The sequence below is a fragment of the Schistocerca serialis genome, chromosome 9, assembly GCF_023864345.2.
Source record: "Schistocerca serialis cubense isolate TAMUIC-IGC-003099 chromosome 9, iqSchSeri2.2, whole genome shotgun sequence".
NCBI classification, from domain to species: Eukaryota; Metazoa; Arthropoda; class Insecta; order Orthoptera; family Acrididae; genus Schistocerca; species Schistocerca serialis.
Window position 1 is genome coordinate 82,967,509 of NC_064646.1, and position 27,791 is coordinate 82,995,299.

The 27,791-nt window shown below is 44.8% G+C and overlaps 1 long non-coding RNA gene across 1 annotated transcript in view; it reads left to right on the forward strand.

The window, feature by feature from the left end:
* The window catches only part of LOC126419803 (uncharacterized), a 72,502-nt gene extending 58,599 nt beyond the window's left edge, over positions 1-13,903 (forward strand). Inside the window, exons 3-4 of the long non-coding RNA XR_007576003.1 lie at positions 9,643-9,759; positions 13,779-13,903. This is a non-coding gene — a long non-coding RNA (uncharacterized LOC126419803). The remainder of the gene's footprint in view (positions 1-9,642; positions 9,760-13,778) is intronic.
* The last annotated feature ends 13,888 nt before the right edge of the window (positions 13,904-27,791 follow it).

A 27,791-nucleotide genomic window follows, 5' to 3' on the forward strand; every position in this document is an offset into this window, starting at 1 on the left:
CGAGCAGCAATGTCGCGATACGATAAACCGCAATCGCGACAGGCTACAATCTGACCTTTATCAAAGCCGGAAACGTGATGGTACGAATTTCTCCTCCTTACACGAGGCATCACAACAACGTTTCATCAGGCAACGCCGGTCAACTGCTGTTTGTGTATGAGAAATCGGTCGGAAACTTTCCTCATGTCAGCACGTTGTAGGTGTCGCCACCGGCGCCAACCTTGTGTGAATGTTCTGAAATGCTAATCATTTGCTTATCACAGCATCTTCTTCCTGTCTGTTAAATTTCGCGTCTGTAGCACGTCATCATCGTGGTGTAACAATTTTAATGGCCAGTAGCGTACCACTATGCAGACAAGAGAGGCGCATCGGCAGACGTACTGCTAAGAGATTCATCATAGCATGCGAGTGAAATGGGGCGACAGCTTAGAAACGTACTCCAAAGTTGAAGTATGACGTACAGTACAATTCCTGTGGGCAAAACGTCTAAATTGCTAACAGGTTCGCCGTGAAATTCAGGGGCGGCATATGTCACGTCTACCTGTAGTGACATGGGGCCAATCATTTGGTCAATTTGGCTCAGGCGTGAGTGATACTGATCAGGATGGAAGGCTACCGACATCGACCACAGAGGACTATGTAGAGGCAATCTGTTGTCTGCTCATGCGCGTTCAATTGCGTCTCAAGTACAGTTATGTTCTGTCCAAATGTGTGTTCAGTAAGGAGTCTTCTAAATATGCTACAGGTCTCTCTGATATACACTCCTGGAAATGGAAAAAAGAACACATTGACACCGGTGTGTCAGACCCACCATACTTGCTCCGGACACTGCGAGAGGGCTGTACAAGCAATGATCACACGCACGGCACAGCGGACACACCAGGAACCGCGGTGTTGGCCGTCGAATGGCGCTAGCTGCGCAGCATTTGTGCACCGCCGCCGTCAGTGTCAGCCAGTTTGCCGTGGCATACGGAGCTCCATCGCGGTCCTTAACACTGGTAGCATGCCGCGACAGCGTGGACGTGAACCGTATGTGCAGTTGACGGACTTTGAGTGAGGGCGTATAGTGGGCATGCGGGAGGCCGGGTGGACGTACCGCCGAATTGCTCAACACGTGGGGCGTGAGGTCTCCACAGTACATCGATGTTGTCGCCAGTCGTCGGCGGAAGGTGCACGTGCCCGTCGACCTGGGACCGGACCGCAGCGACGCACGGATGCACGCCAAGACCGTAGGATCCTGCGCAGTGCCGTAGGGGACCGCACCGCCACTTCCCAGCAAATTAGGGACACTGTTGCTCCTGGGGTATCGGCGAGGACCATTCGCAACCGTCTCCATGAAGCTGGACTACGGTCCCGCACACCGTTAGGCCGTCTTCCGCTCACGCCCCAACATCGTGCAGCCCGCCTCCAGTGGTGTCGCGACAGGCGTGAATGGAGGGACGAATGGAGACGTGTCGTCTACAGCGATGAGAGTCGCTTCTGCCTTGGTGCCAATGATGGTCGTATGCGTGTTTGGCGCCGTGCAGGTGAGCGCCACAATCAGGACTGCATACGACCGAGGCACACAGGGCCAACACCCGGCATCATGGTGTGGGGAGCGATCTCCTACACTGGCCGTACACCACTGGTGATCGTCGAGGGGACACTGAATAGTGCACGGTACATCCAAACCGTCATCGAACCCATCGTTCTACCATTCCTAGACCGGCAAGGGAACTTGCTGTTCCAACAGGACAATGCACGTCCGCATGTATCCCGTGCCACCCAACGTGCTCTAGAAGGTGTAAGTCAACTACCCTGGCCAGCAAGATCTCCGGATCTGTCCCCCATTGAGCATGTTTGGGACTGGATGAAGCGTCGTCTCACGCGGTCTGCACGTCCAGCACGAACGCTGGTCCAACTGAGGCGCCAGGTGGAAATGGCATGGCAAGCCGTTCCACAGGACTACATCCAGCATCTGTACGATCGTCTCCATGGGAGAATAGCAGCCTGCATTGCTGCGAAAGGTGGATATACACTGTACTAGTGCCGACATTGTGCATGCTCTGTTGCCTGTGTCTATGTGCCTGTGGTTCTGTCAGTGTGATCATGTGATGTATCTGACCCCAGGAATGTGTCAATAAAGTTTCCCCTTCCTGGGACAATGAATTCACGGTGTTCTTATTTCAATTGCAATTTTATAAATACAGCTAGTATCTGTTAGGCTCATGTGAAAAATCGCGATGGATACGGAGCCTTAACCTTTCATTCGTGTTAAACACAGCTCTAATGTTAGCTTTATGTAACGAAACCTCAATCTTCTCCGATGTTATACCGAGATGTTTGCAAAATGCCTGTCAGTCCACACTATAATCGTTTGGTTGTTACGTAGTATCTTCTGACGGCTAAATAAACTACCTTTGTTATTGCCGACGTCGGGTTCGACTTAGGAAAATTGTTGCCCAAAGTAGTCTGAAGAACATGTTTCCTGCTTCTCCCTTTTTAAGGGTTAATTACACAAGAAATATTTCTCAATCAAGTCTCTGTCTTAAGGGGAGACGGAATTCAATTTTTATCCCTATTCTGCCAATGCCATTTCACCTTTGGAATGGGTACACTTTTCATAACAATTATAAGTGTTAAATCAGTGAAACTGTTACTGAATCGGTCGCAGGTTCAAATCCTGCCTCGGGCATGGATGTGTGTGATGTCCTTAGGTTAGTTAGGTTTAATTAGTTCTAAGTTCTAGGTGACTGATGACCTCAGAAGTGAAGTCGCATAGTGCTCAGAGCCATTTGAACCCATTTGTTACCGAATGTATGTAACACATATGCCTGCATTCAAAATTAAATACAAGCAATCATTTCCTTCGCTAGGGTAGAGATGCAGAGGCTCTCTTGATGGTGAGTGACGCCACTGCTTCTTTTCTTCCCCAGCATAACAATGGCTGTGACATCAGAGATGGATGGCGAGGCACTATCGTGGTGTCTGTCCACAGCAAGGGGGGGCACATGTTGCCAGGGGTGTCATCTAGTGGCTGTGCTCATACGTTGGCGTCTGGGGTACACCCTGACGATGACATGGGCGGAGCCACAGTGGCTGTCAGCAGCCCAGAAGCGAACTGTCTTAACAGAATTTGCAAGGATAACAAAACCAGTAAAAGATATACTGTGCCTGGAGGTCTGATAGTGGTATGAGACCACCTGATAACTATGCACAGGATGTCCAGAGGGTGGAGTGTTGCGAGAGCACACTGGAAAGAAGATGGTATAAACATTGTGCCCCGAGGGTGCTGACTGAGAAGAGGTAAGCTGCAGACACCCGGAGTCCATGAACAGTAGAGGTGCTCTGAAGTTGCAGTGAGGCTGGATATCATCTCCAACCACAGTGGTTACTGTAGGCAGTGCTGCGACTGCTGCATATCGTGGAACAGATGTGGAAGGTGTGGAGTCACATCGAAACGAATGATAAACATACTTCAAAGAAAACTGGACGTTAGCCCACCAAGTGATGGAACAAGGTAGCTGACACCTCCGGTCTATTTGGGGAGTATCACACAAGTTCCGAGCAAGTTTACAAAAACCTAAGTTACTAATTGACTTGGACTGAGATACTTGGAAAACGTCGCCAAAAACATGGACGAAACTGTAAAATCCTTGAAACCATGGCCAGTGGTGGGACGAAACTTGAAATCCTTGAAGTCGTCGCCATTGGTGGGACGAAAAGGTAGAAGCCATATCCAGTGCTGAGATGGAACAGGGATGGTAGCGCTGGAGCCATTGGTGGCGCTGGAACAAGTGAAAAATGTTTACCCTTGTCACCAATTGAGGCCATCGCCAGAAGCTGGGACAAAACTGGAAGATTGCATCCTCATCACCAATTGTTATGGAACGAAATATGATGAAGCTGTCGCCAGGAAATGGGACATAACTGGAGATAGTGGTGACGCTGGAACCAGAGAGAAATGTTTAGCTGTATCACCAGTTGTTCTGGTCCACGTTAGGTTCTCTGAAGAAATACTGATGCTCAAGGTAGATTGTTAATAACATAAACGCTTCTCATCCTCTTTTCTGGAGCTTAATTACACAAGAGATAGTGAGCCGTGGAAAATTTTTCTGTTTTGAAGAGAGCGCCGCAGCGTGTAGTGTGAAGCAGTCGCCCTCCGTTTCTGGCGGAGGCGCCGCTGTGGCAATCGCAGCTTTGGTGTCTCCCTCTGGTGGGAAAGCGGAAAGGTTGCCTGTTCACGTGCATTTAAGTGGCGCTATCAGCTCGGCATGGAGTTAGTCTGAGTCAGTCAGTCGGAGGCAGTTGGTCAACCAGGGCGGTCTGTCAGTATTGGCGAGTCTGGTCAGTTGGTCAGCCAAGTTAGTCTGAGTCTGACGCTCGTCCGCATTGGTGAGGCGGTTAGTGTCTGTCTGTCGTCCGGAGTGCTAGTATGTGTTAAGCCGCCAGTCTGCTCGAGTTTGCTCAGGCAAGGGGCATTGGCGGTTGGATCGATCGGTTGGTCGGTCGCGCACTGGGACACAAGATGACTTGTCCGCCTGGAGCGTCGGCGCATGTGAGGTCGCCACGTGAGTCCAGTGGCCGCGCCGTATAGCGAGGCGTAGTGGCTTCACGGCCAACACGAGAACAATAGGAGTCAACCCACGACATCGGTCTGGCCGGTGCGAGCTGCGACGCCGTGAGACGGGAGATCGGCGCGCCTTCCTGCTTCCGTTGAAGCGGCTGGCAGCGGACAGTTCGGGAGAGCGTTTTGGGGGTGCTGCGCCAGGTCTTTGCCAGAAACCGCAGTTATTAGAAGATAAGTGATTTGTGATATGTTGTTTCAGTTACTTGTTAAATTCTACTTGTGTTCTTGGTCAGTCTCTCGTCCCTAGCTTGCTCGTCTGTCTCTCGTCCGCATTTGTTAGACAGTTAGTGTCTGTCTATCGGTCTGCCGTACGTTAACAGCTGCGTCTGTCATGCTTGTTGGATTCGCGGTTAACGAATTTATTGCTTAAAGGCCGAATTCTTGAAATATGTTTTTATCTTGCCTCTCATCTTGCGAGGTGGTATATGTGTAATGTAGAGCATGTTGTACATTTTATGTGAATCTGCATTTTATGTGTTTTATTTAAATAGTCATTTTAAGTTATAAGGTTGCCACCCTTCCCCCGAAAGAGTCCTTTAAAAAAATTGCACTTTCGGTGACAAATTATTTGAGTGTTGTACCATTTCCATCCCTCTTACGGGGTGCATAGTTTACGTGTTTGTGTGAGTTGTAAAAATTTTTTTTGTTTAAAGTAATCGGGTGTGTTGCAGATTTGCACCAGTGTACTCTTTCAGAGGTTGTTGTGAGCGGTCGTGAGTACGGCCGTGATGAAAGGGAGCAGGCAAGCTTCTCAGCCCCAAGGCTCATACTGTTAATATTGTTCTGTCTGCCTCCAAGTAAAATTGTAACTTGATATTTCGAGGGTACTTTTCTGCTTATAATTTTAAATCTGTTTTGAAAAAGCTTTTAGGAATAAAATTCCCATTTGTTAAAAGTAATTTCATTTTCCATCAGTTACTTCCTGGCAACTACTTCCACGTTCACCTAGTGTGATTAAATGTATTAATGTTCTTGATGAATCGCTAGTAAAAATTTTTTGAAAGTGTAAATTAACGGTTCAGATAGTTATCAGTCAAGTCTCTGTCTTTAAGTGGGTGAGAAACGGTACGTTCGGTGGGCTGGCAGCCAGGGAAGATGAGTCACTATTTCTAGGGTTATAATTAATGTCTCACATGGTGTAATAATTGCCGCTAGTTGCACCAACACTACAACTCACCATTACACCAAAATCCTGGATGTCTGCTAAAGTAGAGGCCAAGTCCCGATGTAGCAAGGCGAAGGCTGCTGGCAGCTCAATGTAGCATCAAAGGCGAAGACCCAATGTCGATAGAATGGCTGGAGTTGGAGGGCAGGCTACTCAAGGTTCAAGGAAAGACTCTGAAAGATGAATGAGCAGTAGCAGCCAGTGTAGAGCCCAGGGAACTCGTCCGTGGAGAGCTCAACTTGAACTGCCGTTCTTTCGTTGTGTGCCGATATAAATAAGGTCGCTGTGTACGAATATCGTGTGATCTGCCTCTGGGCTCATAACACACGGAGGTGAAATGGTGTCCAGGATAGCAGCACCGTCGTTCTGGATGCACGAACTGCTGTCAGCAAGCTGGAGCCTGTTGTGGCAACTGGCAAAGATTCTGTCGACAACAAATCAGCCTTTGCTGTGTGAACACACAAGGCGAGGGGTGGTCAGGGGTGGGTTTGCGAGCATGCAGGCTGGCGGCAGAGGCTGACGCCTGATGCTTCTCTACTGCAGGACGAGAGTGCACGTCTGGTTGCTGTCGTACAGGCGCGTAGCCACAAAACGGCAATCTTCCTTTCCATTATCTCCTGTCGTTACGATTTGGCATGTTCAATTAACATTATGCAGCCGGTTGGCAATGTTAGAGCTGTACGGTTGCCGGATGTCCTTCCTGTAACCAATCCTCTACCCTTGAGACAGAATTTGTGTATCGCCATTGCCTGTGTCTAATGTTATCCGAGTGAAAGTGTGCTAACTTCCCTTACATGTTTACGAATCGTCTAACTGAGGCCAGACACTGGATTCACCTAGTCAGATGTGGGGAAATCGCCTAAAAACCACATCAAGGCTGTCTGGCACTCCACCCCTCGTCGTTAATCCGCCAGGCGGATCCCATACGGGGCCGGTGCGCCTTCCCTAATCACGGAAGCGACGCTGCTATCCTGGGGAGTCATGTGTGAAAAAAAACTATGTCTTCTGCAAATAAAACGCCGCTTAGCTAAAGAAAAGAACGTACTGTCCTGTACAGTATCTCGAGGGAAAGGCAAAGCGTAAAACAGGACGTTCTGAAATTCTAGTGGTGTAGGCGGATGAAACAGGTGTATTACAGGACTTCTACACGTTGAAGTTGAGAAAGCTTTGCTCTGTATTTCTGAATTTGGCAATGAAACTATAAGAAAATAAATTTACCATGTGTGCTTCATTAATATCATACGGAATCTTATACTGCATCATTTCTACACATAAAAATAAAGTAACCGTCGTCTAGTTGCGTGCAGTATAAGCACATATTTAGAAAAGTCCTACAGATACCCGCTTAACCCACTATGTGTATTTGTACGACACACTTATTTCATTCCAAAATACATCCTTGACAAGTTCCAAATAAAACTAGCGTTCATAAACACAAAACTGGAAGTATAAATGGCTTCCACTATTTAAATCACCACTTGAACTTGGCACACAAAGAAATTGATTACACAGCCAAAAAATTAAAAGTATTTAATCCCGTCCGTCAGTTTAAATAACTTTAATAATTACAAAACAAATATAGACGCCATGGCCATACAAATGAAGAACCTACATTACTACAGTTTAAAAATTTAATTCGAATTGTTTCACAGCTTAAGTTCCGTATCAGAAGTCAGGAGCAGAAAAATGGTTCGTGTGTGTGTGTGTGTGTGTGTGTGTGTGTGTGTGTGTGTGTGTGTGTGTGTGAGTGAGTGAGTGAGTGATTCCGCGCATTGCACTTCACATGATTATTTTAAATATTTTTATTGAACGAAGTTAATGTGCGCCAATTATGTTTTCATTACAAAAGTCGCAAATTGTCTCTTTACTGCTTAAGGATGACGTTGGCAGGCTACGCTCCCTTTTGGGGTTCACATTCTAGTAGCTCGTTATGGAAACTCCAGAATGCTCTGTGCAGCGTGTCTCAAGGAATGGCAGTGATTTCGTCTTCAATCTTCGGTCTCAGTTCAAGAACAGTTGTAGGACGTGTGAGGTACACGTTGCTTCTAAAATGTCGCACTGAAAGAAATCGCTCACACTGAGATCAGGGGATATCGTAGCCCATGGAATGTCACCGCTACGTGAAATGAAGCGCATTCCAAACAATTGGCGAACGGCTTCCTTCTATTGTAAAGCCGAAAGTGACGCGTTTCCGTCCTGCTAAAACCACACGTTTTCGATGTTAAGATCGTGCAGTCTCGATGTAAAGAATGTTTCAAGCATATTAACACATGGAAAGCATGTTAATGTTGTTACATATTCAAAAAATTAAAGGTCAATGATACCATAAAATGACACAGCGCACAATTCGTGTACTGTAACCTTGGCGCTCGTGAATCTCACAAAGATTTCCCTGTCCCCAGCGACAAAAACTCTGTTTATCAACGTATCTATCAAGGTGGAAAGTGGTCTTTGTCTAGAATTCTTATGTTGTTGAGGAATCTAGTGTCGTCGTTGATTTTAGCCAACACCTGTTCGCTAATCTTCCTACGCGACACATGATCTCGTGGATTTATCTGCTGCACAATCTATGATTTATAGAAATGGAACCTTAATTCTTGCAGAATTCTTTGTACGATTCGTCGTTAAATCTCTAATTGCAATGTTCTCTGGAGTATGCACCGTTCGAACACCACCTGGAAGCTTCTTCTTTAACACTGCACCAGCTTCTTCAAAATTACGCTTGAGGAGACTGCGAGACGTCCATGGCGCCCTATATCTCTAAAGATCCTTCGCACAGTAGTCAAGCTGTCACCCTGCTTGAAAACCGGCCGCACAGTGGTCGCACGTTCCACAGCACTCCAATGCTCTGCGATTACTAAACCGAAACAGCTAAGGATAGAAACTTAAAATTTGGAGAGGGTTTGAACTTGTACTATAGACATCGATTAAGATGGAATTTTCGAAATTCCATCCCTAAGGGTGTGAAATAGGGGATGAATTTTTTTAAATACATAGCTATTAATTCGATTTTGAAGCGAGAACTACAAAAATAAGTATTTGCCTACTCTGTCAGAAATAAAGAAATAAGTGTTTCATGATTTTTGTTAATTCAGCCACTGAGTGGGTAAAGTAGTGTGTGAAAGACTTTTTCAGTAAATTATTACTTACGTACCAAAAAGTATTGTTAAAGCTACATCTATGAAAATTCGTATTTCACTTCTCAGTTGGATATAAAAACGTAAGGGTTACGGTCTTTTCGAAAATTCAGCAACTAAGGGGATAAAATAGGGGAAGAAAGTTTTCATGGAAATATTTCATTATGCAATAGTTTTTTAAACTAAATTTCTGAAAATTTGCATTTCACTTCTCGATCAGAAATTTAAAAAAAAATAGCTTTTTTTTTTTTGGAAATTCAACCCCTAAGGGGCTGAAATAGCGGATCAAAAATTTTATGAAACTATTTTGTTATACTAAAACAGTTTTAAAGCTAAATCTAAGAAAATCTGTATTTGAATTCTAAGGAAATATATGCCTAGGGATGACAGTTTTTAAGGAAACATCACCAAAAGAAATCGAAAGGCACCATTAACAAAGGTGTCATACTATAGCTGCCAGAATCGCCGTTTGGTCGGAAGTAAATTCGTAAAATACCATGCTTCTGTGGTATTAATTAGCGTGCAAAGTTTAGAAGATGTCGCAGTTTCTGAACAACAACAAAATTCGGTTAAAGGGAAAAAGTATGTGCTGACCATACTGTCACCGCGAGCGAAGCAGCGGCCGCTAAGCCAATGTTACTGTGTAATGTCGCTCTCTGCTTTCTGGTGACTTAGATGTTGAAGACACGTTGCTCAGAAAATGTTCTGCTGATACACTCTCTGTGTTGCAGACAAGTACTGCGTACCGGGAACTACGTACATGGACAACTGTAACGTGTGCCGGTGTGGAGACGACGGCATATCGGCAGCCTGTACGCTCAAGGGCTGCGGTGGAAATTAAAATCCAGGTCAGTACTATCCTCACACTTACTTCTTTAAACCGCTAGCCACCCACCCACTCCCTCCCTTTTCACACTATCTTCTATTACGTTTCGGTATCCGTCGCTGTTCGCTTGTATTTTTTACTGTGTCTTACACTACCCATACACACAGATTGAATCATAAATAATAGAGAAAACTGACACTGCTGAAAGTACCCCATAATAGAGGCTAAAATCACAGTTAAACGTAGTAGCAAGCGAACCGTTTGCGATATATAAGCGAACATGTGGTTACGAGATGCCGCTAGTTTCACTACGCAGTTTGTCCTATTTGTATTCTTCATCTTAAAAGTGAACTTTTGGATTAAGTTCTCACCTAATACGACTCAAAGTTGTCCCATGTTACACGAGTCATTATCGCTTATAGATGCAGTATTCCGTTCGTCTCTGCAGTGAATTACGAATTCTCTCAAACACTGCCCAGTCACACATTAAAGCTTAACAAGGACATGTACGAAAGAACACACACCATATCCACATAAGTATATAGTTCTGGCAATACCGCCCACGATCTTCCTCTTCTGTACGGATGCACACATATTACCCAAACTCTTACGGGTCTTGGTAAGAACGTCTTCCACGAGTAATGAGTATGTTGGGTAGGGACACTACGAATGTAATGTGTGGATATATTTGGTGAGGATCTGGATCTCGCGGGAAGAGCCCGTGAGATAGTTCCTGCAGTCGCACTCTCCTCTGTGCCCTCGGAGGCTCAGATGGACAGAGCGTTTGTCATGTAAGCAGGAGATCACGGGTTCGAGTCTCGGTCGGGGCACACATTTTCACCTGTCCCTGTTGATATATATCAACGCCCGTCCGCAGCTGAAGGTATTAATATATAATTCTAAATTCAATTAACAATGCGTGCTACATTTATATGCTGCAGAACAATTTTGTTCCGCTTTTTTTACCAACAAGGTTACCGACGGAGACACTATGGTTCATGCAAAATGGAGATCTTCCTCACACAGCAAATGTTTTTCTGGATGTCCTGCACTAGCATTCTCGGCACCGTATGACGTCCCATCGATATGAAGAAGGTTTTCAGGGCGGTTCAATGTAGCCACCACACACCCCAAAAAAAGAATGCCTCTGATTATTTCTTATGTGGACATGTGAAGCAGACAGTCTACCAAAATAAACAACCTAATATAATGCAACGGCGAGCAGCTACCACAATAGTGGTAGCTCTCTGCTGTCAGTTACATCTATGACTGAATTTGAGATAAGTCGTATAATACACTACGAGGGGCATTCAATAAGTAAAGCAACACATATTTTTTCTCTGCCAATTTAGATTGAAAAACTGCAAAATTTGTTGTTTCACGTTGCGAAATATTCCCGTCTCAGCCCCTACAGTATCATGAAGTTCCAGTAGATGGTGGCACCATACATAGCCCACAAAATGGGATCTGTAAAAGAGATGCGTTCCAAGTAAAGCGCTGCCCTTGAGTTTCTTTCGGCTGAAAACCAGAGCATCGCATATGTGCATGAGCGTTTGCAGAATGTTTACTGTGACTTGGCAGTAAACAAAACAACGGTGAGTCGTTGGGCGAGGCGTCTATGGTTCAAATGGCTCTGAGCACTATGGGACTTAACTTCTGAGGTCATCAGTCCCCTAGAACTTAGAACTACTTAAACCTAACTAACCTAAGGACATCACACACATCCATGACCGAGGCAGGATTCCAACCTGCGACCGTCGCGGTCACGCGGTTCAAAACTGAAGCGCTTAGAACCGCACGGCCACAACGGCCGGCGCGAGGCGTCTCTCTACATCGCAACAAGGTCGCGCAAAACTGTCCACTCTCACAAATACCAGCTGGTCGCCCACAGCTGTGTCTCCTGCAATGTTGGAACGTGCGGACACACTCATTCGAGGTGATCGACAGTTCACAGTCAAACACCTTGCTGTTCAACTGGACGTTTTTGCTGGTAGTGCTGATAAAGTCGTCCACCAATTACGGTACTCAAAGGTGTGTATTCGCAGGGTTTCTCCAGTTTGACCCAATGAAGGACGCATTCCGCGTGAAGCAGTACGTGGATGATCGGGAAGCTATTGATGCAGCTAAACATTGGCTCTGGCATCGACCAGTAGTGTGGTACCATGCGGGCATACAGACGCTCCCAGTAAGGTGGAGTAAGGCCGCTGCCTTCAACGGAAATTGCGTTGAAAACTAGCGTTTTGCAGCCAAGAGTGGGGAATAATATGGGGTATTGGAATCCTGAATAACACCAACTTGCTTTCAGGAAAAAAGTTTTGCGTTACTTATTGAACGCTCCTCGTACAATTAACAGTCACAATATTCGAATGGCACCAGGTAAACATCCGAATGGCACCAGGTAAAAATAAGCGCAACGATGATTTGTTTGGCGCTTTTGTTTTCCTTTAGCTTTAGTACACTACCTACCCCTCAACAATAACACTATTTAGGCTTCAACAATTATTTCATTTAGCCATCAACAACTACAAAAATCAGTTTTTTAAAATATATGTACACTACTGGCCATTACAATTGCTACACCAAGAAAAAGTGCAGCTGATAAACGGATATTCATTGGACAAATATATTATACTAGAACTGATATGTGATTACATTTTCACGTAATTTGGGTGCATAGATCCTGAGTAATCAGTACCCAGAACAACCACCTCTGGACGTAATAATGGCATTGATACGCCTGGGCATTGAGTCAAAAGAGCTTGGATGGCGTCTACAGGTGCAGCTGCCCATGCAGCTTCAACACGATACCACAATTCATCAAGTGTAGTGACTGGCGTATTGTGACGAGCCAGTTGCTCGGCCACCATTGACCAGACGTTTTCAATTCGTGAGAGATCTGGAGAATGTGTTGGCCAGAGTAGCAATCGAACATTTTCTGTATCCAGAAAGGCCCGTACAGGACCTGCAACATGCGGTCGTGCGTTATCCTGCTGAAATGTAGGGTTTCGCAGGGATCGAATTAAAGGTAGAGCCACGGATCGTAACACATCTGAAATGTAACGTCCACTGTTCAAAGTTCCGTCAATGCGAACAAGAGATGACCGAGACGTGTAACCAATGGCACCCCATACCGTCACGACGGGTGATACGCCAGTATGGCGATGACGAATACACGCTTCCAATGTGCGTTCACCGCGGTGTCGCCAAACACGGATGCAACCATCATGATGCTGTAAACAGAACCTGGATTCATCCGAAAAAATGACGTTTTGCCATTCGTGCACCTAGGTTCGTCGTTGAGTACACCATCGCAGGCGCTCCTGTCTGTGATGCAGCGTCAAGGGTAACCGCAGACATGGTATCCGAGCTGATAGTCCATGCTGCTGCAAATGTCGTCGAACTGTTCGTGCAGATGGTTGTTGTCTTGCAAACGTCCCCATTTATTGACTCAGGGATCGAGACATGGCTGCACGATCCGTTATAGCCATGCGGATAAGATGCTTGTCATCTCGACTGCTCGTGATACGAGGCCGTTGGGATCCAGCACGGGGTTCCGTATTACCCTCCTGAACCCACCGATTCCATTTTGTGCTAACAGTCATTGGATCTCGACCAACGCGAGCAGCAATGTCGCGATACGATAAACCGCAATCGCGATAGGCCCAATCCGACCTATATCAAAGTCGGATACGTGATGGTACGCATTTGTCCTCCTAACACGAGGCATCACAACAACTTTCCACCAGGCAACGCCGGTCAACTGCTGTTTGTGTATGAGAAATCGGTTGGAAACTTTCCTCATGTCAGCTCGTTGTAGGTGTCGCCACCGGCGCCAACCTTGTGTGAATGCTCTGAGAAGCTACTCAATTGCATATCACAGCATCGTCTTCCTGTCGGTTAAATTTCGCGTCTGTAGCACATCATCTTCGTGGTGTAGCAATTTTAATGGCCAGTAGTGTAGTAACATATTACTTTGAAACAAGTAAACAACATGTCTTCTTCATTAGATTTGTTGGAGATCACACTTTGTTTCCCGCGCAGGTATTGTCCACGAGCTCACCTTGCTGTTGGAGAAGGGGTCAGCTGCAATACGACGCCCTCCATCTACCTGCGATGTACTTCTAGGACATGACGCGCTTCCAGTGAATACTGTCTGTACCATTGCTTTAGTCGTTTCAAAATTTTTTGTTGTGTTTTGTAGCCAATAAAGAAAATGTTCTGCAATTCTGAAGAACAATGTAAAAATATTTAATATTTTCAATAATTATTTTTACAGAAGATGACGAAAGCTATAGCTTCCCGCTTTCAAAGAGAAAAAAGATCCTCGAAGCACATCACAACGTAAACATACTGAGAATAGTGACGTAATGTACGCAGGCGTTTTAGCTCTGGCTCGTTACGAAACGATGTTTGAAATGAAAATGAGACAAACTAAATATTTGACTTAAGAAACCAGCCACGTGTAACACTTAAGACTTCGAGAGACCGGTAAAAATTCTCTTCTCACATACAACACAAGTGTTGCAGTTAAAGAGAGTCGCTGAAAAGAAAAGAACTTAGCTACAACGATCTATTTATTTCATATTCTCCATATAGTGCCGGTTGGAGCAACGACAGTGACAATCAGAAAGAAGTATCTGTTTTCGTCTACAGTCGCAGTTCCTTTATTTTGTCTACCTTCTACCGGTTTTTGTACACAGTACCAACCGCCGGCCATTGCGACACGTCTTAATGAACCATTTAATATTTCAAGAAAGAGTTCCGTTCGTTCTTTTTTCTGAAAAGTAATTCTACGAGTCTATCACGAAAATGAATGATTTACGTACAGTTCCATGTTCGTGTAAGAGCGACAACACACTAAGAAGCCAGCGCTGCTAGCTTGTTTCATTTTTCATGTTATATGACTAGTTCCGACAGTGAGTCGTTCATTGTTGCCATTGTTCTGTTCGGGATTACATATGAAAAAAGCACTTCTGTACAAATGAAAGTAAGTTTCTTGTTCTAATTGGAATAATAATTAACAAAAAAGGGTTATTTAATCTTCTTTACGTAATTTCCTACCCTTTTATTATCCTAAAGAAGTTTAATGTGGCCACTATAATTATGTTAGTGGAAGATAGAGTGTATTTGCGTGTTATAGTTAAATTATTTTTATCTTCAAGAGCAATTTCTTGGATCTACTGTTTAACAGAACTTGCATATATATTACTTTGAAGAACAGATCTTTGCTAATAGTCCAGTGTTTAAGTCAGAGATGTCATTTAATCGAGGTAACCATCTTCTCGGCTGCGACGAATTTATAACTGATACTCACGAAATATTGTGGCAACCAAATGAAATAAAGATTTCATTATTTTCTTGTAGTAAGATAAATTCAAATACCAATAGAGGTCAGTTATACCACCCTCTGATCAAAACAACATAGCACGTGGTTAAAATAATTATGAAGAAACATTTACAAAGTACCTCTCAATAATAGCGAACGTATGGTACACAGTGCAGTCTTAAAATATGCAGCTAGCATCTTAATCCTCGCACTTACCAGTCACGATGACTTCCCGAGTAGGTGTGTCAGAAACTAAGGGTAAAGTTCAATATTAAGCATTAAATAGATGCAAACTGCGGCGTGCAGTTCCCACTATGTACAGAGTTTCTTCATAAAAAAACTGTAAAAAATAGCATAAAATATGAACTTTTTGAAATAACACAATAAAACCAAGAATAAAACAGTCCCCACTGTAACAAAATGTTAAAAGAAAAATAGCAAATGTAGGAGGCCATGTTTGCATTCACCGTTTTATGTGGTTTACTTAGCTATAAAACATTAATAGGACCATGGACCAGTTAATAGCGTTTGTAACCCCCCACCCCCCTTCCTAATCGGCTTACTGGATTGCGATATAATTGACCATAACAAGGTATGCTTAATGAAATTTTACAGTGAGTATAGCTATCATTACCGGAGTAAAATAATACTGGTTAGTAGGAAGAAAGTGAACCACAGACTCTTCTGAAGGAAGAATCTATTTTTAACCTGATCTAAATACCGATAATAATTTTGAAATGGATGGAACATAGTGAAATCGCTCAGGAACCACACAGAGGGGAAAAGGGTACCGCGTAATATTTTTAGTATAAGTAATACTGATAATACAAAAATACTAAGGTGATGACAAAGAAGATTAAGCAAATAATCACCGGCGTAGCAACGCATTTACAGAACCCAACAGTTAGTGAGAAAATAAATGATCAGAAAACACTGAGTTTGCAGTTACTTAATCGGAAATACTAAATTTTGAAAGTAAAGTTAAATGAAGTTTCTGGTTAAATGACTGACTGACTTGCCTGAAACTTTGTTACATAAAAATAACTTTCAGTAAACTCAGCATAACGTAATGCAAAATTTGAAAAGGGCTAGCAATTTACTTTTAATTATTGAAAGATTGAATATAATTTACTAAAGCAAATGAGTAACCGATTTACTTTTGACAAAAGATCAATGAGATATGTACCAAGCCAGCAGAAGTCACTCGTCGCCCTAAATACAGAATAAATGAAGCTGCACACTCTTAATTTGCGCTGCATCTTCAGTTATTAGTTGTGGCAGTGAAATTTTACGTTACTTTCAATGATTGAAGATTACATTCGAAACCGTAAATTACACTCCTGGAAATGGAAAAAAGAACACATTGACACCGGTGTATCAGACCCACCATACATGCTCCGGACACTGCGAGAGGGCTGTACAAGCAATGATCACACGCACGGCACAGCGGACACACCAGGAACCGCGATGTTGGCCGTCGAATGGCGCTAGCTGCGCATCATTTGTGCACCGCCGCCGTCAGTGTCAGCCAGTTTGCCGTGGCATACGGAGCTCCATCGCAGTCTTTAACACTGGTAGCATGCCGCGACAGCGTGGACGTGAACCGTATGTGCAGTTGACGGACTTTGAGCGAGGGCGTATAGTGGGCATGCGGGAGGCCGGGTGGACGTACCGCCGAATTGCTCAACACGTGGGGCGTGAGGTCTCCACAATACATCGATGTTGTCGCCAGTGGTCGGCGGAAGGTGCACGTGCCCGTCGACCTGGGACCGGACCGCAGCGACGCACGGATGCACGCCAAGACCGTAGGATCCTACGCAGTGCCGTAGGGGACCGCACCGCCACTTCCCAGCAAATTAGGGACACTGTTGCTCCTGGGGTATCGGCGAGGACCATTCGCAACCGTCTCCATGAAGCTGGGCTACGGTCCCGCACACCGTTAGGCCGTCTTCCGCTCACGCCCCAACATCGTGCAGCCCGCCTCCAGTGGTGTCGCGACAGGCGTGAATGGAGGGACGAATGGAGACGTGTCGACTTCAGCGATGAGAGTCGCTTCTGCCTTGGTGCCAATGATGGTCGTATGCGTGTTTGGCGCCGTGCAGGTGAGCGCCACAATCAGGACTGCATACGACCGAGGCACACAGGGCCAACACCCGGCATCATGGTGTGGGGAGCGATCTCCTACACTGGCCGTACACCACTGGTGATCGTCGAGGGGACACTGAATAGTGCACGGTACATCCAAACCGTCATCGAACCCATCGTTCTACCATTCCTAGACCGGCAAGGGAACTTGCTGTTCCAACAGGACAATGCACGTCCGCATGTATCCCGTGCCACCAAACGTGCTCTAGAAGGTGTAAGTCAACTACCCTGGCCAGCAAGATCTCCGGATCTGTCCCCCATTGAGCATGTTTGGGACTGGATGAAGCGTCGTCTCACGCGGTCTGCACGTCCAGCACGAACGCTGGTCCAACTGAGGCGCCAGGTGGAAATGGCATGGCAAGCCGTTCCACAGGACTACATCCAGCATCTCTACGATTGTCTCCATGGGAGAATAGCAGCCTGCATTGCTGCGAAAGGTGGATATACACTGTACTAGTGCCGACATTGTGCATGCTCTGTTGCCTGTGTCTATGTGCCTGTGGTTCTGTCAGTGTGATCATGTGATGTATCTGACCCCAGGAATGTGTCAATAAAGTTTCCCCTTCCTGGGACAATGAATTCACGGTGTTCTTATTTCAATTTCCAGGAGTGTAGTTAAGCCTCTGTTATGGACTATATGAATGAACAGTTACTGAAGCAACTAAATTTAGACTGAAACTGGTCATTAGCAAACAAACTGCAAGTAAGTAATAATCAATTTCAATGTTTTTGCGACATTCGGTGATTTCATTGAAAGGAAAGAGACTCTTCTTGGTAATGATTTCTGAGGACAATGACAGCGCAGGTACCTTACAAGTTTAAACAACTGCAGGTTATTATTCACGAAAGTTAATCGAAAATTGTGAAAGAAATGCCTCTACAATTTTAGCTGTGCTTTGTCACTTAACAGTCTTACGATGTTGTAGCTGTGCGGACGACAAAAAATGTAGCCGACGACAGTGCTGAGCTGCTGCTGTTGCTGCTGCTGGTTGAGAACCACGAGTCGTCTCCAGAGCCACGGACAGTTATGGGACAGGCAGTAGTTGGAATTGCAGCTTCCTCCGCCTGACCACTCCTACCGTGCTAAGTTTTCTTGGCTTGTATCCAGCAGTTTACAACATTTTCATTATAATTACAACCAGTTATACACAGTCAGAAACGAGTACACTATTGAGACGCCCTGCTTAAGTCCGCAGGACAGAACAAGTAGTTGGAATTGTGGAAAGGGGCCGAAAGGGACCTGTCAGTTACACTCAAACTTTATTTAGTTGTCCAAACAATACAGCAAAAACTTTTGAACTTAGTTATCGCCTAAATAGGCCACACTATCTTGTGTCTTAAGGGCACAACCACTAAAATTTAAAAACTGTTGAAAGCCATTAACTTAAAATTCAGACTCAAAACAGAATATTTAGAAGGCAAAAGGCCTCACGTAAGTAAGTTCTATAACTTGGCTGAAGGTCCAACAAATGTAACACTTGAAAAGCAAACAAGTTTAATTTAAAGATGGCTGAAGGCTTATGATTTAAGACTGCAGGTAAAATTAATTAAAAAAAACACAAGGCAGAAGGCCTTATCTTCAATTAGGCTGAAGGTCCCTCACAGTCTGATACTTGAAAGACAAGAACTTTAATTTAAAAACGGCTGAAGGCCGATGACTTAAAACAACTAAAATAACTTTTAGTAGGCAGAAGGCACAAATACTTATCTTTAAACAATATTTTACACAGGATGAAGGCCCAAACAATCTAAGATTTAACAAGTAAGGAATTTAAATTTTAAAGTGGCTGAACGCCCATTATTGAAAAACACAACTACAATAAATTTTCAAAAGGCAGCAGGCCCAAAGCTTTATCCAAAAAATATTTTAAATGTTGCTGAAGGCCCAAACAATGCAAGATTTGACAAGTAAGGAACTTTCAATTCTAAAACGGCTGAAGGCCCATTGTTAAAAACCCAACCAAAAGCATACAAATTCAAACCATCGGCTATAAGCCATTAAAATACACAATCAAACACCAATAAGAAAAGGCAGTACAGCCAGCGGCGCTGAGAAGTTTCTGGGGGTCGGTCTGCAATTGAAATATTAACGTTCACTTAGGCGACACAGGTAGTCGGTACCAACTATATCCAATCTGCCGGCAACCCAACCAAAAGACAGTCAACGGACCCATCGACAAGACGCCTTGCTTTCCACCTGACCAGTGCACAAGGAACTCCAAAGCCAAAAGGTAAAAGTCGTAGCCGCCCACAACCAAGTATGCATAAGCTGTCAAAACTAAACACACATGTTGGACAGCGACAACACGGTGAGGAAAGGACACTGCATGAATTTTACGTCAGCAGCCAGGGCAGGTAACCCGAACGCTAACGGCCACAAGGCAGTTAATTCCGCTGATGCACTTGGACTTCAGAAAACCAAAAATCAGTTAAACTCCATCAGATGGTGGTCAACTCGAACACTCGCTATTGCTCACGGGAATACCCCCCCAATAGCCAACCATGAAAACTAACGGCACAATGTGAACAGTCTGGCTTCGGTAGTTAAATCACCACTCAACTTTGATGTCCTGGGTCGGCAAGACACTGGAAAATCGCTGAGGCAATAGCAGCACGGCTGGTGAATGTGCGGCCACGGAGAGTGTCTTTCATTGTTGGAAAAAGCCAAAAGTCACTAGGAGCCAGGTCAGGTGAGTAGGGAGCATGAGGAATCACTTCAAAGTTGTTATCACGAAGAAACTGTTGCGTAACGTTAGCTCGATGTGCGGGTGCGTTGTCTTGGTGAAACAGCACACGCGCAGGTCTTCCCGGGCGTTTTTGTTGCAGTGCAGGAAGGAATTCGTTCTACAAAACATTTTCGTAGGATGCACCTGTTACCGTAGTGCCCTTTGGAACGCAATGGGTAAGGATTACGCCCTCGCTGTCCCAGAACATGGACACCATCATTTTTTCAGCACAGGCGGTTACCCGAAATTTTTTTGGTGGCGGTGAATCTGTGTGCTTCCATTGAGCTGACTGGCGCTTTGTTTCTGGATTGAAAAATGGCATCTACGTCTCATCCATTGTCACAACCGACGAAAAGAAAGTCCCATTCATGCTGTCGTTGTGCGTCAACATTGCTTGGCAACATGCCACACGGGCAGCCACGTGGTCGTCCATCAGCATTCGTGGCACCCACCTGGATGACACTTTTCGCATTTTCAGGTCGTCATGCAGGATTGTGTACACAGAACCCACAGAAATGCCAACTCTGGAGGCGATCTGTTCAACAGTCATTCGGCGATCCCCCCAAAAAAATTCTCTCCACTTTCTCGATCATGTCGTCAGACCGGCTTGTGCGAGCCCGAGGTTGTTTCGGTTTGTTGTCACACGATGTTCTGCCTTCATTAAACTGTCGCACCCACGAACGCACTTTCGACACATCCATAATTCCATCACCACATGTCTCCTTCAACTGTCGATGAATTTCAATTGGTTTCACACCACGCAAATTCAGAAAAAGAATGATTGCACGCTGTTCAAATAAAGAAAACGTCGCCATTTTAAGTATTTAAAACAGTTCTCATTCTCGCTGCTGGCGGTAAAATTCCGTCTGCCGTACGGAGCTGCCATCTGTGGGACGTATTGACAATGAACGCGGCCTCATTTTAAAACAATGCGCATGTTTTTATCTCTTTCCAGTCCGGAGAAAAAAAATCGGAGGCCTTAGAACTTGAATGCACCTCGCACACGTCGTCCGACAGGCCGACCGACCGACGGCCAACCAAGGTGTTCCGCACTCAAGTGATATGTTTCGGCAACCTCGGGCGAGTCACGGCTGTCCGGACCTCACTGCAGCCGCGCCCCGACTGAACTTCTGCTGCGTCCTAAGTGAAACACTGCCAGGTCCGAACTGCACTGCTAGCGCCTCCCAACTCACTGCAGATCCGAACTAACCCCGAACACACGACAACCAGCGAGTAATAGCAGTCAGCAATGGTAATACGCCAGGGTTTATATCGATAAGCGCCGCTGCTGCTGCTCACGTGCAGGCAAGGAGACAACTCAGTGACACCAGTAATTGAAATTAACGTAACGAGGTGGTAGTACCGTAAAAACAGGATGTCAAATGAGATATGGCACGAACACAAGCCACGCACAGCTCAACTATTACATCCATTACATATTAAATGTAATTTCTGTAATGAAGCTTCCAGATCCAGAATTAGCAGGACTGTACAAGTTGAGCCATGCATGGCTCGTGCTCGTGTCATTTATTGTTGACATCTTGTCTTTGTGGTACTGCCGTCCCGTTTCTTATTCAATTTATTGCCGTCACTAAGTTGCTGGCTTGCCTGTTCGTGAGTGGCAGCAGCAGCGCTTATCGATAAGAGTACTGACGTATAATCTTTGGAGCGACCGCTAGTATTTCCGGGTCGTCGTGTGTCGGGAGTTGAGTCGGAACGGAATCCCTCCAAAACCCAGGCGCTCATTGTAGGCGAAACCACCCCTTCCTTCCGCCTCCTTGATTTCTATCTCACCATCTATGGCCGTCCTATCGCCCTCACTCCCACCCTTAAGTACCTTGGCGTCACCCTCGACCCTCACCTCTCCTGGACTCCCCATCTCCGGACAATCCAACCCAAGTCACGCTCCCGACTTCGTCTCCTCAAGCTCCTTTCTGGCCGTACGTGGGATCTGGACCCCTCCACCATCCTCCACACCTATAAATCCCTCATCCGCCCTATCCTTTGTTACGCCCATCCGGCCTGGATCTCCGTCCCCCCTACCTTTTCTAAATCCCTCCAAATCCTTGAACACCATGCTCTCCGCCTCGCCTATCGCATCCGTCTCCCCTCCCCCACGCGGATCCTGTACGATCTCATCCCCTTCCCCCACCTCCTCCTTTTCCTTGAACGGATACGGATCCTGTACACCTCCTGCAAACTCGATCCTCCTCACCCACTTGTCTCACCCATCCTCTCCCACCCCCACCCTCTGCCGCGCCTGTATTCCCACGTCCCACCCGGTTTCCATCTTTCCACCCTCCTTACCCTCTCCCAAGGTGGCTTCCACCAGCTCCCTCTCCCTGATGATGCCCTCCTCCCCTCCATCTAGCCCTCCTACAAACTTTGATTCTCCCTCCCTGTTCCTGTTTTTGCTCCTTTGGGCACCCTCCCACCCTTCTCTCCCTCTTCCCTCCCTCCTCCATTTCTCCCCACTCCTTCCCCGGGCTTCCCCTCCCCTGTCCCTCTCCTCTTCCCCCCCATCTCCTCAGCCATTGGCATCTTTGTTCTCCCCTCTCCCCCACCTCCCCCTTCTTCCCCTCTTGGCAGGTCTCCGGACTCGCACATGCTCAGTGGACATTCGCGCGCCGGAGATCGTCACCATCAGTGTCTCGTGCGTTCCGTCGTGTTTAGTGTTCACCGTCACACTCCATCGTTCGCCTGTACCATCGCCATCTTCAGTGTTAGTGCGGCGTGACAACAGTTTGTAGTGTGGATTATCGTCGAGTGTGAACGGCTACGTGTTTGTCTTTATGTGTCTACTGTTTTATTACCCACCGTTATGTAGCTTATGTGTATTCTTTCTGTTGTTTTCTCATTGTCTATGGCTGAAGAGCAGCGTAGAATGCTGCTGACAGCCTGCCTGTTGATAATAAAGAAAAAAAAAGAGTTGGAACGGAGCAGCAATGAGGTTCGGACACCCATGACTCGCCGACCGTTGCCGACACCCATGACTTGAGTGGGACGCCCTTGGTTGGTCGTTAGGTCGGTCGTCTCATCGGACGACGTGTATTTGGTCGCCGACCGCTTCTGGGTTCTCCGTGTGTTTCGACTTGTGATTTGTGCTTGTTTTCCACAGTCACTGGCTTTAGTGTTGTCCCAGTTGTTTGTGGAAGTGTTTCGTGGAATCGCGTGTGGCTTGTGTGGTTTGACTGAGCAGCTATTTTAATGCTGTCTGCGTGCTGCAGGCAGTCGGTCAGTTAGGACATAGCAGCGAGGAAGTCTTCGCGACAATAGGTCAGCCCGAGACAGCTGGCGGCGTGCACACACGGTCGGATTTTGAGGCCCTAGCTGCGAGAGCTACAGAGTTTGTTGCACACCAAACGTGGACACTGAAGTTGAGTGATCAGTTAACCTGTTATGAAACGTCGGCTGCTGTGACATCTCTTCGTTCATTGCTGGTTGTTGCTTCCCAGACCGTTCCGGCTATCAGCAACGTATGGTGTGTTGGAGTCGGCGAAATTTTGCAGCCATCTTCCTGTATGGTCTTTAACTATTAAATTGGTTGTTACTTATTCTTTAAGTGGACCAGCAGTATTTTCTGCCTTGTGGCCGTTGACGCCCCAGTTACCTGCCCTGGTCGTTAGCGTAGTTTTCTGGCAGTGTGTTTTTCCTTGCTGTGTTGATGCTGGCCGGCCGTTGTGGCCTAGCGGTTCTAGGCGCTTCAGCCTGGAACCGCGCGACCGCTACGGTCGCAGGTTCTAATCCTGCCTCGGGCATGGATGTGTGTGATGTCCTTAGGTTAGTTAGGTTTAAGTAGTTCTAAGTTCTAGGGGACTGATGACCTAAGATATTAAGTCCCATAGTGCTCAGAGCCATTTGTACCATTTTTTGTTGATGCTGTCCGGCACAGCGTGTAGTTAGACAGCCTTTTAGTTGTTAGATCTTTTTTTTTCTTAGAGTAGTTACTGTGCCTTGGCTGTTTTTAGACGCCACTTTTGAAGATGCAGTGCTGCTGGTATCTTCGTCCTCAGCTGATACTCACCTCACCTTACGTTAGAGCTGCCTCCTCAGGCCGACCCTTGGAACACTTCTGAGCACCACTGTTCTGTTGCTTTTAGGTTGTGATTTTCATTTTAGTCTCAAGTACAGTGTGTGACCTTCAGCCGAGCTTTTACGTGAAATTTCTTTAAGATAAGACCTTCAGCCGTTTTAAATTAAAATTTTAAAATTGATTTGTTTAAAACTAATTCTTTAAAAAATTTGCTTACTCCCAAATTCTTGTTGTCCTGGCCCTAAGCCCTGAGCTCTGAGCTCTGAGTTGCTCACTGTCTTGCCTTCAGCCAAGTATTTATATTTTTAATAAGGCCTTCAGCCACGTGTATTCGTTAAAGCAATTTTTAATAACTTCTGTTCAGGCCTTCAGCCGTTTTTATTTCCGCTGCGCTTTTGGGCCTTCAGCCAAGGAGGTATTGCAAGCTTTCTTAACTAGGCCTTCAGCCGTATTGTTTAAATTTGATCCTTTTAAGGCAATATGTAATTAAGTCGCTCTTAGGAAAATAAAAGTTTCTATGTTTGTGCAACTAACAGTAACTCATTACAGTCTCTTTCCACAACCATAACCTGATCCGCTCGATCTTGCGAAACCGCATGTCACAAGTTATCAACGGGTATTAAACGGCGTAAATTTTTGAATGTTGCAGAAGGTATTTTATCTGTATTTTCGGTGTTATACATTACACGCTGAAAACCCGAAATTATTTTTACTGAGAAGATATCCAGAATTCAGGACGAACAGTGGCGCAGTGTGGCTAAGAATTACTCAGCAGATTTGGCCACGATTCCTGTTTCAAGTACGCAGGGGCTCGCGCTCCCTCTATGCCTTTTCGCAGTTCATCAGCTCGCTGCGGCCGTAATGAGCACTCTTCGTACGTGCCGTGCACTTGAGACAAGTTGTATTGGTGCACTTTGGTATTGCGAGGTCACAGCACTACTTCACAGCCGTGTCGTGCTGTAAATGTCATCCGATTGTTGCACTTGAATATAGTACTTATGTTCTAATCCGGATAGTGGTGTACGTTCATAAGTGATGAGACCACTTTACGTCCAGAGTTACTTTGTGCGTCTGAAACTTAAAACAATACATCTAGGGCATTTAAAACACCTCCTATGGGCCCTTCATCTCAAAATCAGTTACAACACGGTAAATAGTGGGACTAAACACCATACATTTGCATATAAAATTATTGGTTATGCTAAGGTGGAGAGGGAATAGGGAGAATGGAGAGAACGAAAAGCATAGGGGGAAGCAGAAGCACATAAAACTATGCAAGTAAAGTCAAAAAGAAAAAGCTGGGGAAGGGAGGGAAGATTAGTAACAATACGAGTAAATTATGGGTCAAAAGCGTATCTAGTAGTCAATCTAATTTGAGAACCTTAGACCCATTTTGTAATTTCAGGTTTTCAATGTCTAATGCTGTTATTATGACGATCTTTGTTTACAAAATATGACAGTTTACATGTGGTGTCTTAGACAGAGAGAGGAACCTGTGACCACTGGAGACAGTGCTACAAGTTAACCAAAATCGTAACACAATACACAGACACATGTCAGTAAAACACAAGCAAATCCCCTTATAATGGGGATTTAAACCTTCGAAAGACGTCTTGGATATAAATAAACAGTGACTCGTAACAGTATACTGGTTTCCTTCGATATCAATTACAGTCACGCTAAATCCTAACATAAAATGTTCGCATTTGAAGTTAAAATGATGAAACTTGGTTAACTGACTCCGATCATACAGTGATATAAAACTTATACGAACAGTGAATGTAAACATAGATAGAGTTGCTACTTTGATTTTAATGTTTTATTACAGAGGGGACTGTTTTAACTTTTGTTTTACGACGTGATTTCGTAAATTTAATATTTTATGGTATTTTTATTCTTAGATGTGTTTTACAGTGTGACTTATTTAAGAAGACGAGCAAAGAATAGCGGGCACTCTTGTCATTGCTGGTCGCAATCTGCATCTACTTAAAGCTCCGCGCTAAGCTTAATTTTTCGTATTTGAAACACCAACTTGGTAAGTGAGTGTCGCGACTGCATACCAGGGATAAAGCGCCGGCTACATATTTTGAGGATTGACTGTTTACCATACATCTGGTATTACAAAGATCAGATTCTTTGTAAATGTTTCACACGTCATCATTTTAACAATGTACTGCGATTTTTGCTCATAGGATCCCCCGTGGATGGTACTGTACAGTGAAACCGGTAGCCGGCAGGGAAATTAAAATTTTCGACTTTGAACGTAAGCAAATACGTATTTATTACTTGTACTTAATTATATTAACCATTACGTGAAGAATATAGTGGAAACCTATGTGGTCATGCCCCAACATTACTTCCCACGCTCTTAAAATTGGATTTGTAAAATGAAAATACCTCTACACATGAATTATGTTTTATTTCTTAAATTGCAACACCATGACATACCTACAATCCTTGTAAGAGTGAGCCAAAGATGGGTACAACTAAGTCCAGGTCTACTACTATAGCTACTGCTACTACTACTGCTACAGCTACATACAGTTACATACCGTTACATACAACTATTAACTATCAACATAGGCAACACGCTCCAAAACAACACATTTAAACGTGTTATGTTCTACGAGAAAGACGTTTTAATGTATCCTCACACTATGTTACTACACTAAAAGTCAAGTACCATAAAATACAGAAAATGTGTGACAAATAACAGAAAAAAACGAGTCTACAGGCGCTTTGCATCTCGGATGTATACATCAACTAGTATTTATTTTGGTGTTTAGAATCCGAATGTACCTTTCAAAATGTTCTAGCACGTACCATTTTTAGGTTTTTAAAGGTTTTTTATTTTTCGTATTCGGTATTTCTCTCCTTGCTGGTCTTCTGTTATGATGTTTAATTGTTTGTTTTTGATTTACATAGGAGAGCTAGAAGATCTACACATCGCCCAATAAATGGTTGGTGTGGTAATCCTGGTGTGAAAGGGAGCCTCAGTGAGTGTTTCCTGTGAAAGATAGAGCAAGTTTTTCGTGTTTAAAACTTACACTAAGAAAAATGGCAACTAGTAAATCTCGCTGTCTAAACCACCACCACAACTTTTGTTATGTGTGTGGGAAATTTACTCCAAAAGCCCAAAAGAAACCAATCACTGATTTGGTTAAGAAGGCATATAAATTGTATTTTGATTGTCCTGATGGTGATCAAGATAAAAATTTTGCACCTCATATTGCCTGCATAACCTGTACTACAACCTTAACCGAGTGGTTGAAAGGAAAATGCCGAGCTATGCCATTCGGGACATTCAAGCAAAACTAGACATACAATAAAGTATCCAAGTGCTTCTTCAGTGCATTTGCCTGTGGCCCATGATGAGGGGTTAACTGTTCCTGCCTGTAGCTTGAAAGCCTCGGAACCAGACACCACGTCAAGTGAATCAGAAGGTATTGAACATATAGAAAAGTACTGCCCTAAATATCATGACATTTCAGCTCAGCTCTTTAATCAAAAGGAATTGAACGATTTGGTTCGCGATCTAAAACTTTCGAAACAGCAAGCTGAACTCTTGGGGTCGAGACTGCAACAACAGAACCTTCTAGCCCCAGCGACAAAATGTTCGCGTTTCAGATCAAGAGGTGCTGCCTTCGCTCAATATTTCGATATGCAGAATTCAATGTGTGTATGTAGAGATGTCAATGGTCAGTAAATATACAACATAATCCACAGGAGGGGCGGCTACTTATTGACTCCAATAAAATCAGCTTGAAAGCAGTACTACTGCATATTGGCAATGCATTTCCATCGGTACCTTTGGCTTACGCAAT